Here is a 24,998-nt window from a genome sequence, read left to right on the forward strand (position 1 = left end):
TGTGTGTGTGTGTGTGTGTGTGTGTGTGTGTGTGTGTGTGTGTGTGTGTGTGTGTGTGTGTGTGTGTGTGTGTGTGTGTGTGTGTGTGTGTGAGGATCCATGGTGGAAGAAGGGTGAGCTGGTTAAATCTCCAACAGCTGAGTTTTATAAGAGTGTGTGTGCATGTGAGGGGGGGGGGGGGGGGGCGGGGGGCGTCTCTGTGATTTTTATACGAGTGTTAGTGACTGATTCCCAGACACAGAGCAGAGCATCCTGAGCGAGGGGGTAAATGTCTTCTCTTTAAAAAAAAAAAAAAATTATTCTGCCTGTTAAGTCTGGGAAAACATATGGTGTCGCTTGGAGACTGAAGCACGCTGCTCCGCTGTAATTAGACCGCTCCCGCCTAGAGTGGCAAGAGGCAGCCGGGTGCTGCGTACAGGCCTACCTGCCCCTCATGCTGCTGCTGCTGCCACCCAGCCCTGAGGGCAGAGGTCTCCCGCAGGATGACTACCAACCACTCAGCAGGCCCAGTCAACACACACTGCACTGTATAACACCGCTGCCTTGCCAAGGCGTAGGCAACAACCCATACCGTGTGTATATACAGCAGATTACTGGGGTTTGTTTTCCGCTCTCCAAGAGGGTTGGAGGGGAGGGGCTTAGTACACTGCAGCAAAACATCTCTGTCTTAGCGAGTCATTGGACCTTAACATCATATTTACTTATAAACAAAGGGGGAAATCTGCCAACGGGGTTCACTAGTTCCGACACAAAATGAGCGTCACTTGTTTTCAGAGAGTACGATTGTATAAACCTCAATGTGCATTTAGAATTCTGGGATGTTTTTTTTTTGCAGTGTGTCCCAGTGCTCTTTCTTTCTTTCCCCATGTATTCCTCATCTGTCCCTCCATCCATCCATCCCTCCCTCCATCCCTCTATCCATCCATCCATCCATCCATCTGGGGGGCCGTCAGGGGCTGGGGAGCAGATTGCAAGGTGGAAGGTGTGGGTTGTGTTGGCACGGCTGCGTGAGGGTGTCAGCTGGGATGTTGTTCTGTTGGGAAGGGGGGGGGGGGGGGGGGGGGGGGGTCAGGCTGGTGGGCCGGGGGGAACGGTGTGTTAAAGACACACTGCTGAGAATAGAGCTGAGCCCACAGCCTGGCCCAAATGTACACACACCTACACACCTACACCTACACACACACACGCACACACACACACACACACACACACACACACGACACACACGCACACACACACACACACACACACACACACACACACACACACAGAGGGGTTGGTGGGGCGGGCGACATTCCCTCCCTCGTTTATAAACTCTTGACATCACCAGTCTGTCCTCTCTTCCTCCCTCATCAACCAACAAACCCCCGCCCTTCATATTACCCCCAACATACTGTGTACTGTGTTTTGTCCTGGAGGAGCTAGCTGCACGCCATGCCATTTCCTTGTTGTCTTTTCACAGTTTGTGTGAGAGCACTCCTCGCCAAATTAGCATACGCCACATGTACTGTATATTTCCAGCGTCGTTTAAAACACACATCACACCAGTGAATTATGCATACACGCCGCTACGGTGAGGTGCTCGTTTTCGTTTTTTCATCTGTATTTATTTATTTATTTGTTGCATATGCTGAGGGAAATCCAAGTGTTTTTTTCATTTTCAATTGAGAACACCACCTCAACATGGACCGGGGCCACCCCTTATCTCATTGCCTGCTAACAAAGAAAGGCCCGGTGTGGAGGGGAAGCCATCACACAGGTTCTGGCGGCTTAGGTAATGGGATACACCTGCTCTAAAGGGACGTGCTGCAGTAGTATCCTTGTATGCCGCACCATCTCTTTTGTGTGTACATGTGTAAGTGTGTATATATCCGTGTGTGTGTGTGTGTGTGTGTATATATATGTGTGTGTGTGTGTGTGTGTGTGTGTGTGTGTGTGTGTGTGTGTGTGTGTGTGTGTGTGTGTGTGTGTGCGCGCGCGTTAAATGAGGTGCTGTAGCGGGGGAGATGAGTGACTGAATAATTCAAAACTGGCATGTCACACTAAAATGAAGCAAAACCCGCGCATGGATTGTCAGTGGGAGGAACAGGGTGTAGTAAACACAGCCTAAAAGGCCTCTATGCATTATGGACAAGCCTTTTCAAACCCCTTACTCATATGCAAATGGGACATACAGTAACAAAGTTACTATTACTTCCACTGCAAATCCAAATGAGTCTGGGGTTGTTGATATCGTGCCTGGTAGGAGAAAAGTGTTGTTGGTAGAGGTGGGATGAATGGCGCTACTGTACCTCTATCAGTGTTTACGTAAAAGGAAGGGACAGTGACGCTGTGTTGTTATATCGCATGAAGCAGTCGTGTTGTCCTAAGCCATGTGCCCGGACAATGTAAAATGACGTGGTGATGAGCATTATTAGATATGTCAGTTACCCTCTCACTGCTGCAGGCCTCTCACAGGTCCTCAGGTCAACACCTTTGCTTACTGCTACATGCCAGCTCGGCGATGGACAGGACGTTATGTGGAGGACAGATACGATATGAAACCACCTGCTCTCTTTTCTTGGTAGCACTTTATAATAACACCCTGTTATAATACATTTATAAGGTATTTGTAGATAATGAACTAATCTGATGACATTGATGGACTATCCCACTGCATCACAGACTACATCAGGTTCTGTGAGGAGAGCATCGTACCCACAAAGAGGGTACGCTGCTTCTCAAACAATAAACCCTGGATTAGCAAGGACATTAAACACCTGCTAAACAGGAAAAAGAGGGCCTTCATGGCAGGGGACACTGAGCAGGCCAGGGCTGTCCAAAGGGAGCTCAAAAAAGAGCTAAGGGCAGCCAAGGTCAGCTACAAGGACAGGCTGGAGGGCAGACTACAGGCCAACAACACCAGGGAGGTGTGGGCGGGGGTCAGGAAGATCACTGGTTTCAAACAGCAGGGCACAGCTGTGGAGGGCCCTCCAGAGCGTGCAAACGAGTTCAACTCGTTTTTCAACCGCTTTGACCAGAGTGGCCTCCCCACACCCCTCCCCCCACCCATCGACACCAGCACCAGATCACACCTACAAAGCAGCCCCCCCACCCCCCACCCACCCACACCCATCAGCAACGGCACCCCACCCCCAACACCAGCAGACTGCCCACCACCCCCAACCCTGACGATCACAACCAGTCAGGTCAGTAGGCAGCTCTCCAAAATTAACGTAAACAAGGCCAGAGGACCGGACAACACCAATCCCAGGGTGCTCAAGGTATGTGCAGAGCAGCTGGCAGCACCGCTCCAGCATCTTTTCAACCTCTCCCTGAGGCTGGAGAGGGTGCCCCAGCTCTGGAAGACCTCCTGCATTGTCCCGGTGCCCAAGAAGGGACGTCCCAGCACCCCCAACGACTACAGGCCAGTCGCTCTGACGTCACACGTCATGAAGACGTTTGAGAGACTGGTCCTGCAACACCTCAAGCCCCTGGTGCGTGACTCCCTCGACCCCCTGCAGTTTGCATACCAGGCAAACATCGGGGTGGAGGATGCCATCATCTACATGCTCCACAGAGCGTACACGCACCTGGAGAAGCCGCGCAGCTCAGTGAGGATTATGTTCTTTGATTTCTCCAGCGCCTTCAACACCATCCAGCCGTCACTGCTAGCGGAGAAGCTCTCTGCGATGCAGCTGGAGCACGGCTTGGTGGCCTGGATCAAGGACTACCTCACTGAGAGGCCACAGTACGTCAGACTAAAGGACAGTCAGTCTGACGTACTGGTGAGCAACACCGGCGCCCCCCAGGGAATTGTGCTGTCACCCTTCCTCTTCACCCTCTACACCTCAGACTTCTGCCGCAACTCCAGCGGGTGCCACCTGCAGAAGTTCTCAGACGACTCCTCCATCGTAAGCTACATCACCGACGATGATGAGGAGGAGTACAGAGCCCTGGTGGAGAGCTTCGTGGGGTGGAGCGACAGCAACCACCTCCAACTCAACACCAGTAAGACCAAGGAGCTGGTGGTGGACTTCCGGAGGGGCAAGAAGAGGCCCCCCCCGATTCCCATCTCCATCCGAGGGGTGGATGTGGAGATGGTGGACTCATACAAGTTCCTTGGGGTACACCTGAACAATAAACTGGACTGGTCGGACAACACAGATGCCCTCTACAGGAAGGGACAGAGCAGGCTGTTCTTCCTGAGGAGACTCAGGTCCTTCAATGTGTGCAACAAACTGCTGCAGTCTTTTTACCAGTCTGTTGTGGCCAGCATCCTCTTCTATGCTGTGGCATGCTGGGGAGGCTACATCAACTCAAGGGACACCAACAAGCTCAACAAGCTGGTGAGGAAGGCTAGCTCCGTGGTGGGAGTCGAGCTACCTAGACTTGAGGTGATGGTAGAGAGGGGGATGATAAGGAAGCTGGATGCCATCATGGAGAACCCCTACCACCCCCTCTACGACGAGCTAGTCAAGATGAGAAGCTCGTTCAGCCACAGACTCATCCCCCCCCGACACTCAACTAACCGCCTCGGACAGTCCTTCATACCAGCGGCCATCAGGCTCCACAACAGTGGGCAGCGACTAGCAGCCTCCAGGCCCCACAACAGGGGGCAGCGACAGCGACTGCTACCAGACATTGACCTGGGACTTATAGGAACCCAAGGGGGACAAAGTAGACTACCCTGGTACTTTGATTAATGTATACTCAGTAGATAGTAAATTATAACACTACCTCATGCATACTGCACCTCATGTGACACTGTGAATAATGTGAATATTCCTCAGCTAGTCAGATAGTAAATTATATTGACCATATTGATCAAATTGTTTACACTGCCTGTGTTGTCTTTTACTACCTGTATACTGTGTTGTTTTACTACCTGTACCCCTCCCCCCCTCCCCCCCATGCTGCTATGATGCCTGAATTTCCCCAAGGGGATCAATAAAGGAATATCTTATCTTATCTTATCTTATCTTAATCATGAACAAACCATTTATATACATTCATAAATGATTATTAAATCATTTATAACTATATTTGTATATAACATTTACAGATTAGTTCTACATTATTTATAACTCATTATCAACATTGTTTGTACTTGATTTGTTCATCATTAAATAATGTTGTTTAATGTGTAGTAACACATTTGTAGATGCTTTGAAAAATGGATATGAAAAAACGACTATAGTGTATCTCCATTTATTTTTCATGTTCAACAAATGATTTGTTAAGACATTCATAAAACATCTATAAATCATTTGCAGATGCTATCGTGGGGGCCAATCTAAAGTGAAGCCTATTCATCATTAACAAGTGTCTAATACAGTTAATTATTTGTTTACTTTTTCATCACATGTTACAAATGTTGTAGGCAGCTTTCGGATACACCCTTCTTTGTGACATCAAACAGTGACAGAATTAGGACTAAAGATAAATGCAATTTTATTGACATATAAAATACATGTGCATGACATATAGTGTAACGTCGGGGGGCACTAGGACCCAGGAGTACCCTGGTCAGGTATTGAAGAGTATCTAGAGAGGAAGTCTCACGCGAGCGAGACTTGACGTCACGTGTGTTGCCGTCTGTTTGAATGGAAGCACAAGTTATCCGTGCTGCGTCTATACTTTCGCTTTTAATAAGGTATGAGCAGGTTAAACACCTTTTTTTGTTGGTAAATCTATTCCATCATTTCCGACCTACAAACAACTCTTATATGTTGTGTAGACGTGTAGATGTGGTGGCCGCTAACGTTACATTTGTGTGCTCAGTGTGCTCAGTGATGATGACACGACACAAATAATTATTACTCTTGTGTGTCGTGTCGTCATCACATACATACTGAGCACTGAGCACACAACATATAAGAGTTGTTTGTAGGTCGGAAATGATGGAATAGATTTACCAACAAAAAAAGGTGTTTAACCTGCTCATACCTTATTAAAAGCGAAAGTATAGACGCAGCACGGATAACTTGTGCTTCCATTCAAACAGACGGCAACACACGTGACGTCAAGTCTCGCTCGCGTGAGACTTCCTCTCTAGATACTCTTCAATACCTGGCCAGGGTACTCCTGGGTCCTAGTGCCCCCGATGTTACACTATATGTCATGCACATGTATTTTATGTTAATAAAATTGCATTTATCTTTAGTCCTAATTCTGTCACTGTTTGATGTCACAAAGAAGGGTGTATCCGAAAGCTGCCTACAACATTTGTAACATGTGATGAAAAAGTAAACAAATAATTAACTGTATTAGACACTTGTTAATGATGAATAGGCTTCACTTTAGATTGGCCCCCACGATAGCATCTGCAAATGATTTATAAATGTTTTATGAATGTCTTAACAAATCATTTGTTGAACATGAAAAATAAATGGAGATACACTAGTCGTTTTTTCATATCCATTTTTCAAAGCATCTACAAATGTGTTACTACACATTAAACAATATTATTTAATGATGAACAAATCAAGTACAAACAATGTTGATAATGAGTTATAAATAATGTAGAACTAATCTGTAAATGTTATACAAATATAGTTATAAATGATTTAATAATCATTTATGAATGTACAGTATAAATGGTTTGTTCATGATTAGTTCATTATCTACAAATACCTTATAAATGTATTATAACAGGGTGTTATTATAAAGTGCTACCCTTTTCTTTTCCTTTCTTTAATCTAATCTTCTTTTCTTTTCTTTTCTTTAATCTAATTTTCTTTTCTTTTCTTTTCTTTTCTTTTCTTTTCTTTTCTTTTCTTTTCTTTTCTTTTTTCTCTTCTCTTCTCTTCTCAGTAGGGATTTGTTAAGCTGCCATGACACCCTCTAGATTTGATCCTATAGCCTAGTTCAGCTTAGCATTGGTCAATGTGTCATTAACATGGTGTGTGTGTACAGTAGCTGCCTCTGTGTGGTCCGTGATGATAAGCCTCAGCCTATAATAAACATTATCTTGTAAATAGCGCTGCAGCTCAGCCCCTAATGGCCCTGAGCTTGTAACGGCTTTATAACACATTTATTACCCCTTTTAATGGACTGTGAGCATGGACTGTGATAGCATTAGCTAACTCCTAATATGATTTTCTGACCAGTATCAGCAGCATTTCACATTTTTAAGTCACGATTATGTGGTCATCGTCGTACATGAATTTAGAAAAGACGTCTAGTAGGAGGGGGGGTGGGTATCCAAAAGCACACATCCACTCAGAACAGACGAAGAGCCGGCATGGGTGGATAGAGACATTTGAAGGTTAAATATCTCCCTATTTACAGTAGGAATGCCGGAATAAAGGTGTTGGGAAGCTGGGAAGGCAGCATTGTGACCCATAACCCTGAGGTATGTGAGAGGGAACAGCAGGGACTTACTTTGAAAAAGAATAGCAGATGCGCTCTGGGCTTCACAGTTTAAACAGACAGATTCAGACTCAAATGTAAAAATGTATTTTTATCTGTTCTCTTTTCGTCTGACCATGGGTGAAAATTGTAGGTTTTTTTTGTGGAAAGGAGAGGTTATTGCGGTGCACTGCTGTCGGTTGAAATAAGGTAATCCAGTCTTTTATTGCTTTTATTTTGTAGAATAATACACAAAGTATTCATGATATGGGCATGTATTTACCCATTTTTGCTGTCATCTTTGGTCAGTATTCAATACCCGTGCTTTGGCTTGGTGCATTTGACACCATTTCAATCCATGTAAAGGGTTATATTCATATGAGAAAATAGGAGTTAGAGTGGGTCTATTTTATCTTTTTTTACAAGATACAGATTTTCCATCACAAAAGTCCTCCCTCCATACAACAGTTTTCCATTATGGTTTATTAAAGTAACCCTTGGGCCTGGATATCTAATTCTGCTTTCAGGTCCTTTTCTCCAAATACCAATTTCAGCCCCCCCCTCTATTATCCCTTTGTCTGTAAAGAATCAAGGTATCAATCTTTTATGTTTTGGAAAAGAAAAAAAAAACCTCATGAGTGCTATTTGCCGGACCTCCTGCTCGACGTAGCTTGTGGAGCTGGCATGGAGAGGGAAACACGAAATTGCAGAGTAAATCAATACTGGGCCAGTAATGTTAGGGAGATCCACTTTCAAAGAGCACAGTTGAATTTGTAAGGCCCTTATGTTTTTGATCTCTGCTGTACTCATTTCATTCCAACCTCACTTGTTATCATAGTTGCTGTTGTTTGTATGTTATTTTAGCTTCTTTCCCAAGTAGCTATTTTGCAATTTGGACAAAAATACAATTAAAGACGCATCTGTTTCCAATGGTCCCTAATGTCCCACAGATGGAGCCGTACCCCGGCCGCGGCAGGTTAGTGGCTTCACTAATGTACATGTTCAATATGGGACTGGGCTGATTTCATTGTAACAAGGTGTAAACCTTTGACATAGCGCTGGATTGGCTAAAGCCTCTCTTTCATGTTGTTAAGCTGTCACACTTTTGGCCTTGGCTGAGATCTGAGAGAATGCTGTAGTGTAGCACTGCCAGGTATTTACCCCCAGGGGCCGAGGGTCCAGCCGTGGTCATGGCTCCTCCTCCTGATGCCGCCCTGAGCCCTTTTCACGTCTGATCTCATCAGAGTACTCAAGTCTGGTTCGTTAAATGCTGAAGATATATACTTTATCAATGCGATTACTTCCATGTCCTCACGGCTCGCCACAACAACACATCCTTGAGTCAACAATAATTCCCATGAGTGGTGGTGTCCATTGTGATACATTCCATACTCCCTGTTTTACTCTGTGGTATGGAATGTATCACAATGGACAACACCACCCATGGAGGTCTTTCAGAACCACAGTATATATGATATATATGATGGGATATAAGTTAACCGAACCACAAATGCATTACTGGTTTTCGCGCTATGACCAGCATAATCCCTGTTGATACCTAGGATCTAAAACCCTCAAACACCTTCGGGCACATCAAAAGAACAGCCGATGGTCTATCGAAGGTGTGTTTAGAAGGCCTGGTTGAGGGTAGAGGGTAGGGCTGGGCGATATGGCCAAACATTTTATCACGATAAAAAATGTCATATCACTCAATATCAATAATGATCTCGATATACATGAAATAATTATTTCTGTCAAGTTTAAAGGCTATTAAACGTTGTAATTTTTCGGCTTATTTATGAATCGTTTTCAAATAAACGCTAGATTATCGATAGTATATGTGTACTTATGCACGCTAGAGAAGCGGGCTGAAAAATCTATTCTCTCATTTCCTGATCAGCACGCACACACACACACACACACACACACACACACACACACACACACACACACACACACACACACACACACACACACACACACACACACACACACACACGGCACACGCTGATATCTCTGTGAAAACAGATCCGATTATCCTAAGACTGGTCAAATACATTCCTTACCTCAGATCAGATGTTCTCCAAAAAGATTATTCCAATTCCTGATCGCCATTCTAAATATCGATCGCGTTTATTGATTCAGCGCTGGGTACTGGAAATACCGATTCCACGCTGTTCTGAGGGTGGGCGAAGACTTGATCTCTCTGGATGGCTTGCCGGATAAGTAAAATGAGGAAACTAGATCCCCCCCCCCCCATCAGTCTAATCTAATGGGGTGCAGTACAACGGGGAGAGACGATAGGGGGCGGTATTTTCCCAATGGAGCTCAGAGAGAGAGGTTGCTGCACTAACGTGATTGATGAAATATGAATTCAAATCGCGAATAAAAAAATAAAAAAGACAAACAAACGCTATACGTCGTCGCTGGCATTCAACGGTCGGCATGAACTAACGACATATAGCGTCGTTCGCACTCAAAGTGTTAACAACTGGACCACAATAAACACATAGACGAGGGCGAACGCAGAGCTCTTTCATTTGCAGATGTGCAGTCTGCAACTTTGCGGAGAAGAAGGGAAACATGATGAGTCTGCTCGCCACCTAGTTCACGAAGACCACGGGAAACTCTCGTTCCCGGGGAGCTGTGTGACACGTGTCACATCCTCTCTCTTTCAAGCGCCTTCCACACACGGTTCAAACCTCAAACGCACCGCTTGCCGAATTAGAAACGTCAAAGGAAATCTCACACAACACGTCACACTGATCCTTCCTTCAATAGCACACACACACACGTGTGTGTGTGTGTGTGTGTGTGTGTGTGTGTGTGTGTGTGTGTAAACGGCTCGGCTGCGCAATCCTGTGGGCCAGACTTCCACCGTCCTGTATGCTCGCTATGGGGCCTGATAGGATTGGCCGTCTCTGTATATGGCGCTACAGTAGAGCAGCAGTCAGTATTAGACTCGGATGGGGGGGGTTTAAAGTTCCTATCTCCTGGCCCAGATGCAATGGCTCATGGGATGTCCTCAAAGCCCTCACAACAGTAAACAGGTTGATCTAACAGATCAGAATATCTTTTCTGACAGGCATGGAGAGGTTTTTTTAAATGGAGGAACTACCTGCTCTGATGCCCTGCCCTGTTTTAACAGAAAGAGAGTTGTGTGTGAAAGTCTGACACACACCGGTCGGATCGGGTTTCCGTGGGACCGAGGCAGGGGCTGGGAGTGATTGATCGCACTGTGCCAAGTCTGATGGACCTGAGCTTTTCCCCTCTCTCTCTCTCTCTCTCTCTCTCTCTCTCTCTCTCTCTCTCTCTCTCTCTCTCTCTCTCTCTCTCTCTTCTCTCTCTCTCTCTCTCTCTCTCTCTCTCTCTCTCCCCCCCCACCCACCCACCCGCCTCCACTTGTCTCCATGCAAGTACAAGCATCTCTAACACATATTTTTCTTAACCTAGAAACAAGCCTGAGGGCACTGGCCAAAACACTTCTAATATAGGAAAATTGAGCTGCTTTGAACTTGGGTGTTTTTGATAACTACTTGGTATGCTTCCTGGAGGCTAACCTGTGGGCTTGGCTTCTCAAGCCCTAATCCCTTTGATTAAGTGCCAGGGCAAGATAGCACTCAATATATTGGGCCCTCTACCTTTCTAATACCCACTCATCCCTGCGCTTGGCCAGCACTCACAACTCTAGGTGAATCTTCAGCCCCCGTAGTTTCTGTTAATCCAAAATACTTAATTTTTCTGCAGATGTTTCCAAGGTTTGGGCCAATAGCCTCCCTCCCATCCATACCCTTTATCTTGTTCTTCTTCCTGGTTTGGGTCAAGATGGCCTCTCTTTTGTTTTCTCTAATGCTGTGTTTATGCATTATGACTCATAGCACAGTATTGCCTCTCTTCCTTCTCCGCCTCCCCTCCCCACCCCTCCCCTGGCAGCGTGGAGCTGACGGCAGGGCCGTGGCCTCTCCAGATTAGCAAGGCCCAGCGGAGGAGCACAGTTGCTGGGGTAATTAGGCTGAGGGCTGTGGGCTGGCAGATGCAGGATGATGCCCGGGCCCCGAGCCCCAGACTGGGGGATCAGCCCTGGAAAGCTGCTGCTAACTGGGTCTAGCCCACCCAAACCCCCCTCGTCGTCATCATCATCATCATCATCATCATCACCATCATCCCCATCATCATCATCAGCAGCAGCAGCATCATCAACTGGCATCAACCCCCACTGCCCTGCTGCTTGGCCCCCACCATCTCCTCTCTGACTCTGGGAGCCACTTCAGAATGATCCAGCCTCCAGACTCCCGGGTCATGTCTGGTTTGAGTGTGTAAGGGAAGAGGCCTCTTTGTTAAATCACTTTATCTTAATACCCTCTCTATTAAAGGCTTGGCCAAGCCCCTGCAGAGTATGTCTCTGTTTAGCTGTATCTTAGGCCCTACTATCCTATTTTGGTCTGCGCATGTGTGTTTGCAATCTGAATGAAAACCCAGGGAGCCAAAACCAATTTTTTCCCCCCAATAAACAAATGTAGTGCCCGCCCCCACCCCCCCCCCCCCCCGTTTCTTAATGAGAAATTGTTGTAAATGTCAAACTGATCTGTTCGAGCCAGGAGAAGAAGAAAAAAAATGCCCCAAATTTCACATAACCAACCATCTATTTACTGCGTCTAGCTCCTGATGCCTGCTTTTGATTGCTTGAGACGATATTTAGTTATAAGCGTCTCACAACCGCATGCCTAAAAGACGAGTGGTACTGTAGATTGAGATGCAGATAGTGTGCACGCGTGCGCAAGAGAGAGAGAGAGAGATTCAATTGGCTGACCCCTTCCTATCACCATGCTTACCCTCTCTGCCGGCACCAGTCAGATAGGAGGGCACTCTTGACATCTTTCTGCCCAGCTCTCTGGGTGAAGCATCCGTTTGTTGTTTCTCATGGGAGAACTTCTAGACCTCAAAGTTTATTCCCCATAGAACCCTGTTTTCTACCCCTCCTTCTCCTCCCTCTATAACCAGAACCAGTCCATGGGTGAGACGCAGAGTCGGGTTTCCCTGCCGTCGCACACATCAAATACTGTATAAAATATCACAGCTGGGGGACTTAACCTTATTTAAAAGTTGACTTACTTTTCTTTTCTTTTTTTTTGCCCAAGACAAAAGGGAGAAACAAAAGGCTGGGGGATAAAATATATAATGTGTGTTTTCATAACTTTAATTCCGTTTGTTTTTCATTACCTCCTCGGTGCACACATCTTCAGTTTGACTCGTGCACTCTTGGCCGCGCCAGAGACAGGCGGAGGGCTGTCTCCTATTAAAACCAATTAGAAATGCATCAGATAGAATCTGGAGAGACCTACTGTAGCATGCCCCCCCCCCCCCCTGTTGAAACATCTAAGGGGGAGACCCACTGTAGCATGCCCCCCCCCCCTGTTGAAACATCTAAAGGAGAGACCTACTGTAACATGCCCCCCCCTGTTGAAACATCTAAAGGAGAGACCTACTGTAGCATGCCCCCCCCTGTTGAAACATCTAAAGGAGAGACCTACTGTAACATGCCCCCCCCCCCTGTTGAAACATCTAAAGGAGAGACCTACTGTAGCATGCCCCCCCCCCCTGTTGAAACATCTAAAGGAGAGACCCACTGTAACATGCCCCCCCCCTGTTGAAACATCTAAAGGAGAGACCTACTGTAACATGCCCCCCCCCTGTTGAAACATCTAAAGGAGAGACCTACTGTAACATGCCCCCCCCCTGTTGAAACATCTAAAGGAGAGACCTACTGTAGCATGCCCCCCCCCCTGTTGAAACATCTAAAGGAGAGACCTACTGTAACATGCCCCCCCCCTGTTGAAACATCTAAAGGAGAGACCTACTGTAGCATGCCCCCCCCTGTTGAAACATCTAAAGGAGAGACCTACTGTAGCATGCCCCCCCCCCTGTTGAAACATCTAAAGGAGAGACCCACTGTAGCATGCCCCCCCCCTGTTGAAACATCTAAAGGAGAGACCCACTGTAACATGCCCCCCCCCTGTTGAAACATCTAAAGGAGAGACCCACTGTAGCATGCCCCCCCCCTGTTGAAACATCTAAAGGAGAGACCCACTGTAGCATGCCCCCCCCTGTTGAAACATCTAAAGGAGAGACCCACTGTAGCATGCCCCCCCCCCTGTTGAAACATCTAAAGGAGAGACCCACTGTAGCATGCCCCCCCCCCTGTTGAAACATCTAAAGGAGAGACCTACTGTAGCATGCCCCCCCCCATGTTGAAACCTCTAAAGGAGAGACCTACTGTAGCATGCCCCCCCCCCTGTTGAAACATCTAAAGGAGAGACATACTGTAACATGCCCCCCCCCCTGTTGAAACATCTAAAGGAGAGACCCACTGTAACATGCCCCCCCCCCTGTTGAAACATCTAAAGGAGAGACCCACTGTAGCATGCCCCCCCCCTGTTGAAACATCTAAAGGAGAGACCCACTGTAGCATGCCCCCCCCCCCCTGTTGAAACATCTAAAGGAGAGACCCACTGTAGCATGACCCCCCCCCCTGTTGAAACATCTAAAGGAGAGACCTACTGTAACATGCCCCCCCCCATGTTGAAACCTCTAAAGGAGAGACCTACTGTAGCATGCCCCCCCCCCTGTTGAAACATCTAAAGGAGAGACATACTGTAACATGCCCCCCCCCCTGTTGAAACATCTAAAGGAGAGACCCACTGTAACATGCCCCCCCCCCCTGTTGAAACATCTAAAGGAGAGACCCACTGTAGCATGCCCCCCCCCCTGTTGAAACATCTAAAGGAGAGACCCACTGTAGCATGCCCCCCCCCCCCTGTTGAAACATCTAAAGGAGAGACCCACTGTAGCATGACCCCCCCCCCTGTTGAAACATCTAAAGGAGAGACCTACTGTAACATGCCCCCCCCCTTGTTGAAACATCTAAAGGAGAGACCTACTGTAGCATGCCCCCCCCCCTGTTGAAACATCTAAAGGAGAGACCTACTGTAGCATGCCCCCCCCTGTTGAAACATCTAAAGGAGAGACCTACTGTAGCATGCCCCCCCCCCCTGTTGAAACATCTAAAGGAGAGACCCACTGTAACATGCCCCCCCCCCTGTTGAAACATCTAAAGGAGAGACCTACTGTAACATGCCCCCCCCCTGTTGAAACATCTAAAGGAGAGACCTACTGTAACATGCCCCCCCCCCTGTTGAAACATCTAAAGGAGAGACCTACTGTAGCATGCCCCCCCCCCTGTTGAAACATCTAAAGGAGAGACCTACTGTAACATGCCCCCCCCCTGTTGAAACATCTAAAGGAGAGACCTACTGTAGCATGCCCCCCCCTGTTGAAACATCTAAAGGAGAGACCTACTGTAGCATGCCCCCCCCCCCCTGTTGAAACATCTAAAGGAGAGACCCACTGTAGCATGCCCCCCCCTGTTGAAACATCTAAAGGAGAGACCCACTGTAACATGCCCCCCCCCTGTTGAAACATCTAAAGGAGAGACCCACTGTAGCATGCCCCCCCCCCTGTTGAAACATCTAAAGGAGAGACCCACTGTAGCATGCCCCCCCCTGTTGAAACATCTAAAGGAGAGACCCACTGTAGCATGCCCCCCCCCCTGTTGAAACATCTAAAGGAGAGACCCACTGTAGCATGCCCCCCCCCCCTGTTGAAACATCTAAAGGAGAGACCTACTGTAACATGCCCCCCCCCTGTTGAAACATCTAAAGGAGAGACCCACTGTAGCATGCCCCCCCCCCTGTTGAAACATCTAAAGGAGAGACCCACTGTAGCATGCCCCCCCCTGTTGAAACATCTAAAGGAGAGACCCACTGTAGCATGCCCCCCCCCCCTGTTGAAACATCTAAAGGAGAGACCTACTGTAGCATGCCCCCCCCCCTGTTGAAACATCTAAAGGAGAGACCTACTGTAACATGCCCCCCCCCCTGTTGAAACATCTAAAGGAGAGACCTACTGTAGCATGCCCCCCCTGTTGAAACATCTAAAGGAGAGACCTACTGTAGCATGCCCCCCCCCCTGTTGAAACATCTAAAGGAGAGACCCACTGTAGCATGCCCCCCCCCTGTTGAAACATCTAAAGGAGAGACCCACTGTAACATGCCCCCCCCCTGTTGAAACATCTAAAGGAGAGACCCACTGTAGCATGCCCCCCCCCCTGTTGAAACATCTAAAGGAGAGACCCACTGTAGCATGCCCCCCCCTGTTGAAACATCTAAAGGAGAGACCCACTGTAGCATGCCCCCCCCCCCCTGTTGAAACATCTAAAGGAGAGACCCACTGTAGCATGCCCCCCCCCCTGTTGAAACATCTAAAGGAGAGACCTACTGTAGCATGCCCCCCCCCATGTTGAAACCTCTAAAGGAGAGACCTACTGTAGCATGCCCCCCCCCTGTTGAAACATCTAAAGGAGAGACATACTGTAACATGCCCCCCCCCTGTTGAAACATCTAAAGGAGAGACCCACTGTAGCATGCCCCCCCCCCCTGTTGAAACATCTAAAGGAGAGACCCACTGTAGCATGCCCCCCCCCCCCTGTTGAAACATCTAAAGGAGAGACCCACTGTAGCATGACCCCCCCCCCTGTTGAAACATCTAAAGGAGAGACCTACTGTAACATGCCCCCCCCCCTGTTGAAACATCTAAAGGAGAGACCTACTGTAACATGCCCCCCCCCCTGTTGAAACATCTAAAGGAGAGACCTACTGTAACATGCCCCCCCCCCCCTGTTGAAACATCTAAAGGAGAGACCTACTGTAGCATGCCCCCCCCCCCTGTTGAAACATCTAAAGGAGAGACCCACTGTAACATGCCCCCCCCCCCTGTTGAAACATCTAAAGGAGAGACCTACTGTAACATGCCCCCCCCTGTTGAAACATCTAAAGGAGAGACCTACTGTAGCATGCCCCCCCCCCTGTTGAAACATCTAAAGGAGAGACCCACTGTAACATGCCCCCCCCCCCCTGTTGAAACATCTAAAGGAGAGACCTACTGTAGCATGCCCCCCCCTGTTGAAACATCTAAAGGAGAGACCTACTGTAGCATGCCCCCCCCCTGTTGAAACATCTAAAGGAGAGACCTACTGTAGCATGCCCCCCCCCCTGTTGAAACATCTAAAGGAGAGACCTACTGTAGCATGCCCCCCCCCCTGTTGAAACATCTAAAGGAGAGACCCACTGTAGCATGCCCCCCCCCCCTGTTGAAACATCTAAAGGAGAGACCTACTGTAACATGCCCCCCCCCTGTTGAAACATCTAAAGGAGAGACCTACTGTAACATGCCCCCCCCCCTGTTGAAACATCTAAAGGAGAGACCTACTGTAGCATGCCCCCCCCCCTGTTGAAACATCTAAAGGAGAGACCTACTGTAACATGCCCCCCCCCTGTTGAAACATCTAAAGGAGATACCTACTGTAGCATGCCCCCCCCTGTTGAAACATCTAAAGGAGAGACCTACTGTAACATGCCCCCCCCCCCTGTTGAAACATCTAAAGGAGAGACCTACTGTAACATGCCCCCCCCCCTGTTGAAACATCTAAAGGAGAGACCTACTGTAACATGCCCCCCCCCCTGTTGAAACATCTAAAGGAGAGACCTACTGTAGCATGCCCCCCCCCTGTTGAAACATCTAAAGGAGAGACCTACTGTAACATGCCCCCCCCCTGTTGAAACATCTAAAGGAGATACCTACTGTAGCATGCCCCCCCCTGTTGAAACATCTAAAGGAGAGACCTACTGTAACATGCCCCCCCCCCCCTGTTGAAACATCTAAAGGAGAGACACACTGTAACATGCCCCCCCCCCTGTTGAAACATCTAAAGGAGAGACCTACTGTAACATGCCCCCCCCTGTTGAAACATCTAAGGGAGAGACCTACTGTAGCATGCCCCCCCCCTGTTGAAACATCTAAAGGAGAGACCCACTGTAACATGCCCCCCCCCTGTTGAAACATCTAAAGGAGAGACCCACTGTAACATGCCCCCCCCCTGTTGAAACATCTAAAGGAGATACCTACTGTATCATGCCCCCCCCCCCCTGTTGAAACATCTAAAGGAGAGACCTACTGTAGCATGCCCCCCCCTCCGTTGAAACCTCTAAAGGAGAGACCTACTGTAGCATGCCCCCCCCCCCTGTTGAAACATCTAAAGGAGAGACCCACTGTAGCATGCCCCCCCCCCTGTTGAAACATCTAAAGGAGAGACCTACTGTAGCATGCCCCCCCCCTGTTGAAACATCTAAAGGAGAGACCCACTGTAACATGCCCCCCCCCTGTTGAAACATCTAAAGGAGAGACCTACTGTAACATGCCCCCCCCCCCTGTTGAAACATCTAAAGGAGAGACCTACTGTAGCATGCCCCCCCCTGTTGAAACATCTAAAGGAGAGACCTACTGTAACATGCCCCCCCCCCCCTGTTGAAACATCTAAAGGAGAGACCTACTGTAGCATGCCCCCCCCCCTGTTGAAACATCTAAAGGAGAGACCTACTGTAGCATGCCCCCCCCCTGTTGAAACATCTAAAGGAGAGACCCACTGTAACATGCCCCCCCCCCCTGTTGAAACATCTAAAGGAGAGACCTACTGTAACATGCCCCCCCCCTGTTGAAACATCTAAAGGAGATACCTACTGTAGCATGCCCCCCCCTGTTGAAACATCTAAAGGAGAGACCTACTGTAACATGCCCCCCCCCCCCTGTTGAAACATCTAAAGGAGAGACACACTGTAACATGCCCCCCCCCCTGTTGAAACATCTAAAGGAGAGACCCACTGTAGCATGCCCCCCCCCCTGTTGAAACATCTAAAGGAGAGACCTACTGTAGCATGCCCCCCCCTGTTGAAACATCTAAAGGAGAGACCCACTGTAACATGCCCCCCCCCTGTTGAAACATCTAAAGGAGAGACCTACTGTAACATGCCCCCCCCCCCTGTTGAAACATCTAAAGGAGAGACCTACTGTAGCATGCCCCCCCCCTGTTGAAACATCTAAAGGAGAGACCTACTGTAACATGCCCCCCCCCCCCTGTTGAAACATCTAAAGGAGAGACCTACTGTAGCATGCCCCCCCCCCTGTTGAAACATCTAAAGGAGAGACCTACTGTAGCATGCCCCCCCCCTGTTGAAACATCTAAAGGAGAGACCCACTGTAACATGCCCCCCCCCCCCCCTGTTGAAACATCTAAAGGAGAGACCTACTGTAACATGCCCCCCCCCCTGTTGAAACATCTAAAGGAGAGACCTACTGTAGCATGCCCCCCCCCTGTTGAAACATCTAAAGGAGAGACCTACTGTAACATGCCCCCCCCCCTGTTGAAACATCTAAAGGAGAGACCTACTGTAGCATGCCCCCCCCCCCTGTTGAAACATCTAAGGGAGAGACCTACTGTAGCATGCCCCCCCCCCTGTTGAAACATCTAAAGGAGAGACCTACTGTAGCATGCCCCCCCCCCCTGTTGAAACATCTAAGGGAGAGACCTACTGTAGCATGCCCCCCCCTGTTGAAACATCTAAAGGAGAGACCCACTGTAACATGCCCCCCCCCCTGTTGAAACATCTAAAGGAGAGACCTACTGTAGCATGCCCCCCCCCTGTTGAAACATCTAAAGGAGAGACCTACTGTAGCATGCCCCCCCCCTGTTGAAACATCTAAAGGAGAGACCTACTGTAGCATGCCCCCCCCCTGTTGAAACATCTAAAGGAGAGACCCACTGTAGCATGCCCCCCCCCTGTTGAAACATCTAAAGGAGAGACCTACTGTAGCATGCCCCCCCCCTGTTGAAACATCTAAAGGAGAGACCTACTGTAACATGCCCCCCCCCCCTGTTGAAACATCTAAAGGAGAGACCTACTGTAACATGCCCCCCCCCCCTGTTGAAACATCTAAAGGAGAGACCTACTGTAACATGCCCCCCCCCCTGTTGAAACATCTAAAGGAGAGACCTACTGTAGCATCCCCCCCACCTGTTGAAACATCTAAAGGAGAGACCCACTGTAACATGCCCCCCCCCTGTTGAAACATCTAAAGGAGAGACCCACTGTAACATGCCCCCCCCCTGTTGAAACATCTAAAGGAGAGACCTACTGTAACATGCCCCCCCCCCTGTTGAAACATCTAAAGGAGAGACACACTGTAACATGCCCCCCCCTGTTGAAACATCTAAAGGAGAGACCTACTGTAACATGCCCCCCCCCTGTTGAAACATCTAAAGGAGAGACCTACTGTAGCATGCCCCCCCCCCTGTTGAAACATCTAAAGGAGAGACCTACTGTAGCATGCCCCCCCCCTGTTGAAACATCTAAAGGAGAGACCCACTGTAACATGCCCCCCCCCCCCCTGTTGAAACATCTAAAGGAGAGACACACTGTAACATGCCCCCCCCCTGTTGAAACATCTAAAGGAGAGACCTACTGTAACATGCCCCCCCCCCCTGTTGAAACATCTAAAGGAGAGACCTACTGTCGCATGCCCCCCCCCCCTGTTGAAACATCTAAAGGAGAGACCTACTGTAGCATGCCCCCCCCCCTGTTGAAACATATAAAGGAGAGACCCACTGTAACATGCCCCCCCCCCTGTTGAAACATCTAAAGGAGAGACCTACTGTAGCATGCCCCCCCCCTGTTGAAACATCTAAAGGAGAGACCTACTGTAGCATGCCCCCCCCCCCTGTTGAAACATCTAAAGGAGAGACCTACTGTAACATGCCCCCCCCTGTTGAAACATCTAAAGGAGAGACCTACTGTAGCATGCCCCCCCCCTGTTGAAACATCTAAAGGAGAGACCCACTGTAACATGCCCCCCCCCTGTTGAAACATCTAAATGAGAGACTTACTGTAACATGCCCCCCCCCCTGTTGAAACATCTAAAGGAGAGACCTACTGTAGCATGCCCCCCCCCCTGTTGAAACTTCTAAAGGAGAGACCTACTGTAACATGCCCCCCCCTGTTGAAACATCTAAAGGAGAGACCTACTGTAGCATGCCCCCCCCCTGTTGAAACATCTAAGGGAGAGACCTACTGTAGCATGCCCCCCCCCCTGTTGAAACATCTAAAGGAGAGACCTACTGTAGCATGACCCCCCCCTGTTGAAACATCTAAAGGAGAGACCTACTGTAACATGACCCCCCCCTGTTGAAACATCTAAAGGTGAGACCTACTGTAGCATGCCCCCCCCCTGTTGAAACATCTAAAGGAGAGACCCACTGTAACATGCCCCCCCCCCCTGTTGAAACATCTAAAGGAGAGACCTACTGTAGCATGCCCCCCCCCCTGTTGAAACATCTAAAGGAGAGACCTACTGTAGCATGCCCCCCCCCCTGTTGAAACATCTAAAGGAGAGACCTACTGTAACATGCCCCCCCCCCCTGTTGAAACATCTAAAGGAGAGACCTACTGTAGCATGCCCCCCCCCCTGTTGAAACATCTAAGGGAGAGACCTACTGTAGCATGCCCCCCCCCCTGTTGAAACATCTAAAGGAGAGACCCACTGTAGCATGCCCCCCCCCCTGTTGAAACCTCTAAAGGAGAGACCTACTGTAGCATGCCCCCCCCTGTTGAAACATCTAAAGGAGAGACCCACTGTAACATGCCCCCCCCCCTGTTGAAACATCTAAAGGAGAGACCTACTGTAGCATGCCCCCCCCCTGTTGAAACATCTAAAGGAGAGACCCACTGTAGCATGCCCCCCCCCTGTTGAAACATCTAAAGGAGAGACCTACTGTAGCATGCCCCCCCCCTGTTGAAACATCTAAAGGAGAGACCTACTGTAACATGCCCCCCCCCCCTGTTGAAACATCTAAAGGAGAGACCTACTGTAACATGCCCCCCCCCCTGTTGAAACATCTAAAGGAGAGACCTACTGTAACATGCCCCCCCCCCCTGTTGAAACATCTAAAGGAGAGACCTACTGTAGCATCCCCCCCACCTGTTGAAACATCTAAAGGAGAGACCCACTGTAACATGCCCCCCCCCTGTTGAAACATCTAAAGGAGAGACCCACTGTAACATGCCCCCCCCCTGTTGAAACATCTAAAGGAGAGACCTACTGTAACATGCCCCCCCCCCTGTTGAAACATCTAAAGGAGAGACACACTGTAACATGCCCCCCCCCTGTTGAAACATCTAAAGGAGAGACCTACTGTAACATGCCCCCCCCCCTGTTGAAACATCTAAAGGAGAGACCTACTGTAGCATGCCCCCCCCCCTGTTGAAACATCTAAAGGAGAGACCTACTGTAGCATGCCCCCCCCCTGTTGAAACATCTAAAGGAAAGACCCACTGTAACATGCCCCCCCCCCCTGTTGAAACATCTAAAGGAGAGACATACTGTAACATGCCCCCCCCTGTTGAAACATCTAAAGGAGAGACCTACTGTAACATGCCCCCCCCCCCTGTTGAAACATCTAAAGGAGAGACCTACTGTAACATGCCCCCCCCCTGTTGAAACATCTAAAGGAGAGACCTACTGTAGCATGCCCCCCCCCTGTTGAAACATATAAAGGAGAGACCCACTGTAACATGCCCCCCCCCTGTTGAAACATCTAAATGAGAGACTTACTGTAACATGCCCCCCCCTGTTGAAACATCTAAAGGAGAGACCTACTGTAGCATGCCCCCCCCCCTGTTGAAACATCTAAAGGAGAGACCTACTGTAACATGCCCCCCCCTGTTGAAACATCTAAAGGAGAGACCTACTGTAGCATGCCCCCCCCCTGTTGAAACATCTAAGGGAGAGACCCACTGTAGCATGCCCCCCCCCTGTTGAAACATCTAAATGAGAGACCTACTGTAACATGCCCCCCCCCCTGTTGAAACATCTAAAGGAGAGACCTACTGTAACATGCCCCCCCCCTGTTGAAACCTCTAAAGGAGAGACCTACTGTAACATGCCCCCCCCTGTTGAAACATCTAAAGGAGAGACCTACTGTAGCATGCCCCCCCCCTGTTGAAACATCTAAAGGAGAGACCTACTGTAGCATGCCCCCCCCCCTGTTGAAACATCTAAAGGAGAGACCTACTGTAGCATGCCCCCCCCCCCTGTTGAAACATCTAAAGGAGAGACCTACTGTAACATGCCCCCCCCCCCTGTTGAAACATCTAAAGGAGAGACCTACTGTAGCATGCCCCCCCCCCCTGTTGAAACATCTAAGGGAGAGACCTACTGTAGCATGCCCCCCCCCCCTGTTGAAACATCTAAAGGAGAGACCCACTGTAGCATGCCCCCCCCCCTGTTGAAACCTCTAAAGGAGAGACCTACTGTAGCATGCCCCCCCCCCTGTTGAAACATCTAAAGGAGAGACCTACTGTAGCATGCCCCCCCCCCTGTTGAAACATCTAAAGGAGAGACCTACTGTAGCATGCCCCCCCCCTGTTGAAACATCTAAAGGAGAGACCCACTGTAACATGCCCCCCCCTGTTGAAACATCTAAAGGAGAGACCCACTGTAACATGCCCCCCCCCCTGTTGAAACATCTAAAGGAGAGACCTACTGTAACATGCCCCCCCCCCCCTGTTGAAACATCTAAAGGAGAGACCTACTGTAACATGCCCCCCCCCCCTGTTGAAACATCTAAAGGAGAGACCTACTGTAGCATGCCCCCCCCCCCTGTTGAAACATCTAAAGGAGAGACCTACTGTAGCATGCCCCCCCCCTGTTGAAACATCTAAAGGAGAGACACACTGTAACATGCCCCCCCCCTGTTGAAACATCTAAAGGAGAGACCTACTGTAACATGCCCCCCCCCCTGTTGAAACATCTAAAGGAGAGACCTACTGTAGCATGCCCCCCCCCCCTGTTGAAACATCTAAAGGAGAGACCTACTGTAGCATGCCCCCCCCCCTGTTGAAACATCTAAAGGAGAGACCCACTGTAACATGCCCCCCCCCCTGTTGAAACATCTAAAGGAGAGACACACTGTAAACATGCCCCCCCCCTGTTGAAACATCTAAAGGAGAGACCTACTGTAACATGCCCCCCCCCCCCCCTGTTGAAAACATCTAAAGGAGAGACCTACTGTAGCATGCCCCCCCCCCCCTGTTGAAACATCTAAAGGAGAGACCTACTGTAGCATGCCCCCCCCCCTGTTGAAACATATAAAGGAGAGACCCACTGTAAACATGCCCCCCCCCCTGTTGAAACATCTAAAGGAGAGACCTACTGTAGCATGCCCCCCCCTGTTGAAACATCTAAAGGAGAGACCTACTGTAGCATGCCCCCCCCCCCTGTTGAAACATCTAAAGGAGAGACCTACTGTAACATGCCCCCCCCTGTTTAAACATCTAAAGGAGAGACCTACTGTAGCATGCCCCCCCCCCTGTTGAAACATCTAAAGGAGAGACCCACTGTAACATGCCCCCCCCCTGTTGAAACATCTAAATGAGAGACTTACTGTAACATGCCCCCCCCCCCTGTTGAAACATCTAAAGGAGAGACCTACTGTAGCATGCCCCCCCCCCCTGTTGAAACCTCTAAAGGAGAGACCTACTGTAACATGCCCCCCCCTGTTGAAACATCTAAAGGAGAGACCTACTGTAGCATGCCCCCCCCCTGTTGAAACATCTAAGGGAGAGACCTACTGTAGCATGCCCCCCCCCCCTGTTGAAACATCTAAAGGAGAGACCTACTGTAGCATGACCCCCCCCTGTTGAAACATCTAAAGGAGAGACCTACTGTAACATGACCCCCCCCTGTTGAAACATCTAAAGGTGAGACCTACTGTAGCATGCCCCCCCCCCTGTTGAAACATCTAAAGGAGAGACCCACTGTAACATGCCCCCCCCCCTGTTGAAACATCTAAAGGAGAGACCTACTGTAGCATGCCCCCCCCCTGTTGAAACATCTAAAGGAGAGACCTACTGTAGCATGCCCCCCCCCTGTTGAAACATCTAAAGGAGAGACCTACTGTAACATGCCCCCCCCCCTGTTGAAACATCTAAAGGAGAGACCTACTGTAGCATGCCCCCCCCCCCCCTGTTGAAACATCTAAGGGAGAGACCTACTGTAGCATGCCCCCCCCCTGTTGAAACATCTAAAGGAGAGACCCACTGTAGCATGCCCCCCCCCTGTTGAAACCTCTAAATGAGAGACCTACTGTAGCATGCCCCCCCCCCCCTGTTGAAACATCTAAAGGAGAGACCTACTGTAGCATGCCCCCCCCCCCCTGTTGAAACATCTAAAGGAGAGACCTACTGTAGCATGCCCCCCCCCCTGTTGAAACATCTAAAGGAGAGACCTACTGTAGCATGCCCCCCCCCTGTTGAAACATCTAAAGGAGAGACCCACTGTAGCATGCCCCCCCCCCCCTGTTGAAACATCTAAAGGAGAGACCTACTGTAGCATGCCCCCCCCCCTGTTGAAACATCTAAAGGAGAGACCCACTGTAACATGCCCCCCCCTGTTGAAACATCTAAAGGAGAGACCTACTGTAACATGCCCCCCCCCCCCCCTGTTGAAACATCTAAAGGAGAGACCTACTGTAACATGCCCCCCCCCCCCTGTTGAAACATCTAAAGGAGAGACCTACTGTAACATGCCCCCCCCCCCTGTTGAAACATCTAAAGGAGAGACCTACTGTAACATGCCCCCCCCCCCCCCCCTGTTGAAACATCTAAAGGAGAGACACACTGTAACATGCCCCCCCCCTGTTGAAACATCTAAAGGAGAGACCC

General features: G+C 49.3%; 1 protein-coding gene across 1 annotated transcript in view; it reads left to right on the forward strand.

Moving 5' to 3' along the window:
• LOC311248808 (alpha-ketoglutarate-dependent dioxygenase FTO-like) overlaps nt 1-24,998 on the forward strand; it is a gene marked incomplete at its 5' end in the record, with an annotated part of 87,115 nt that overhangs the window by 33,649 nt on the left and 28,468 nt on the right. The gene's annotated exons all lie outside the window — the stretch shown is intronic.

The sequence above is a fragment of the Notolepis coatsorum genome (assembly GCF_963971535.1).
Source record: "Notolepis coatsorum genome assembly, contig: SCAFFOLD_521, whole genome shotgun sequence".
NCBI classification, from domain to species: Eukaryota; Metazoa; Chordata; class Actinopteri; order Aulopiformes; family Paralepididae; genus Notolepis; species Notolepis coatsorum.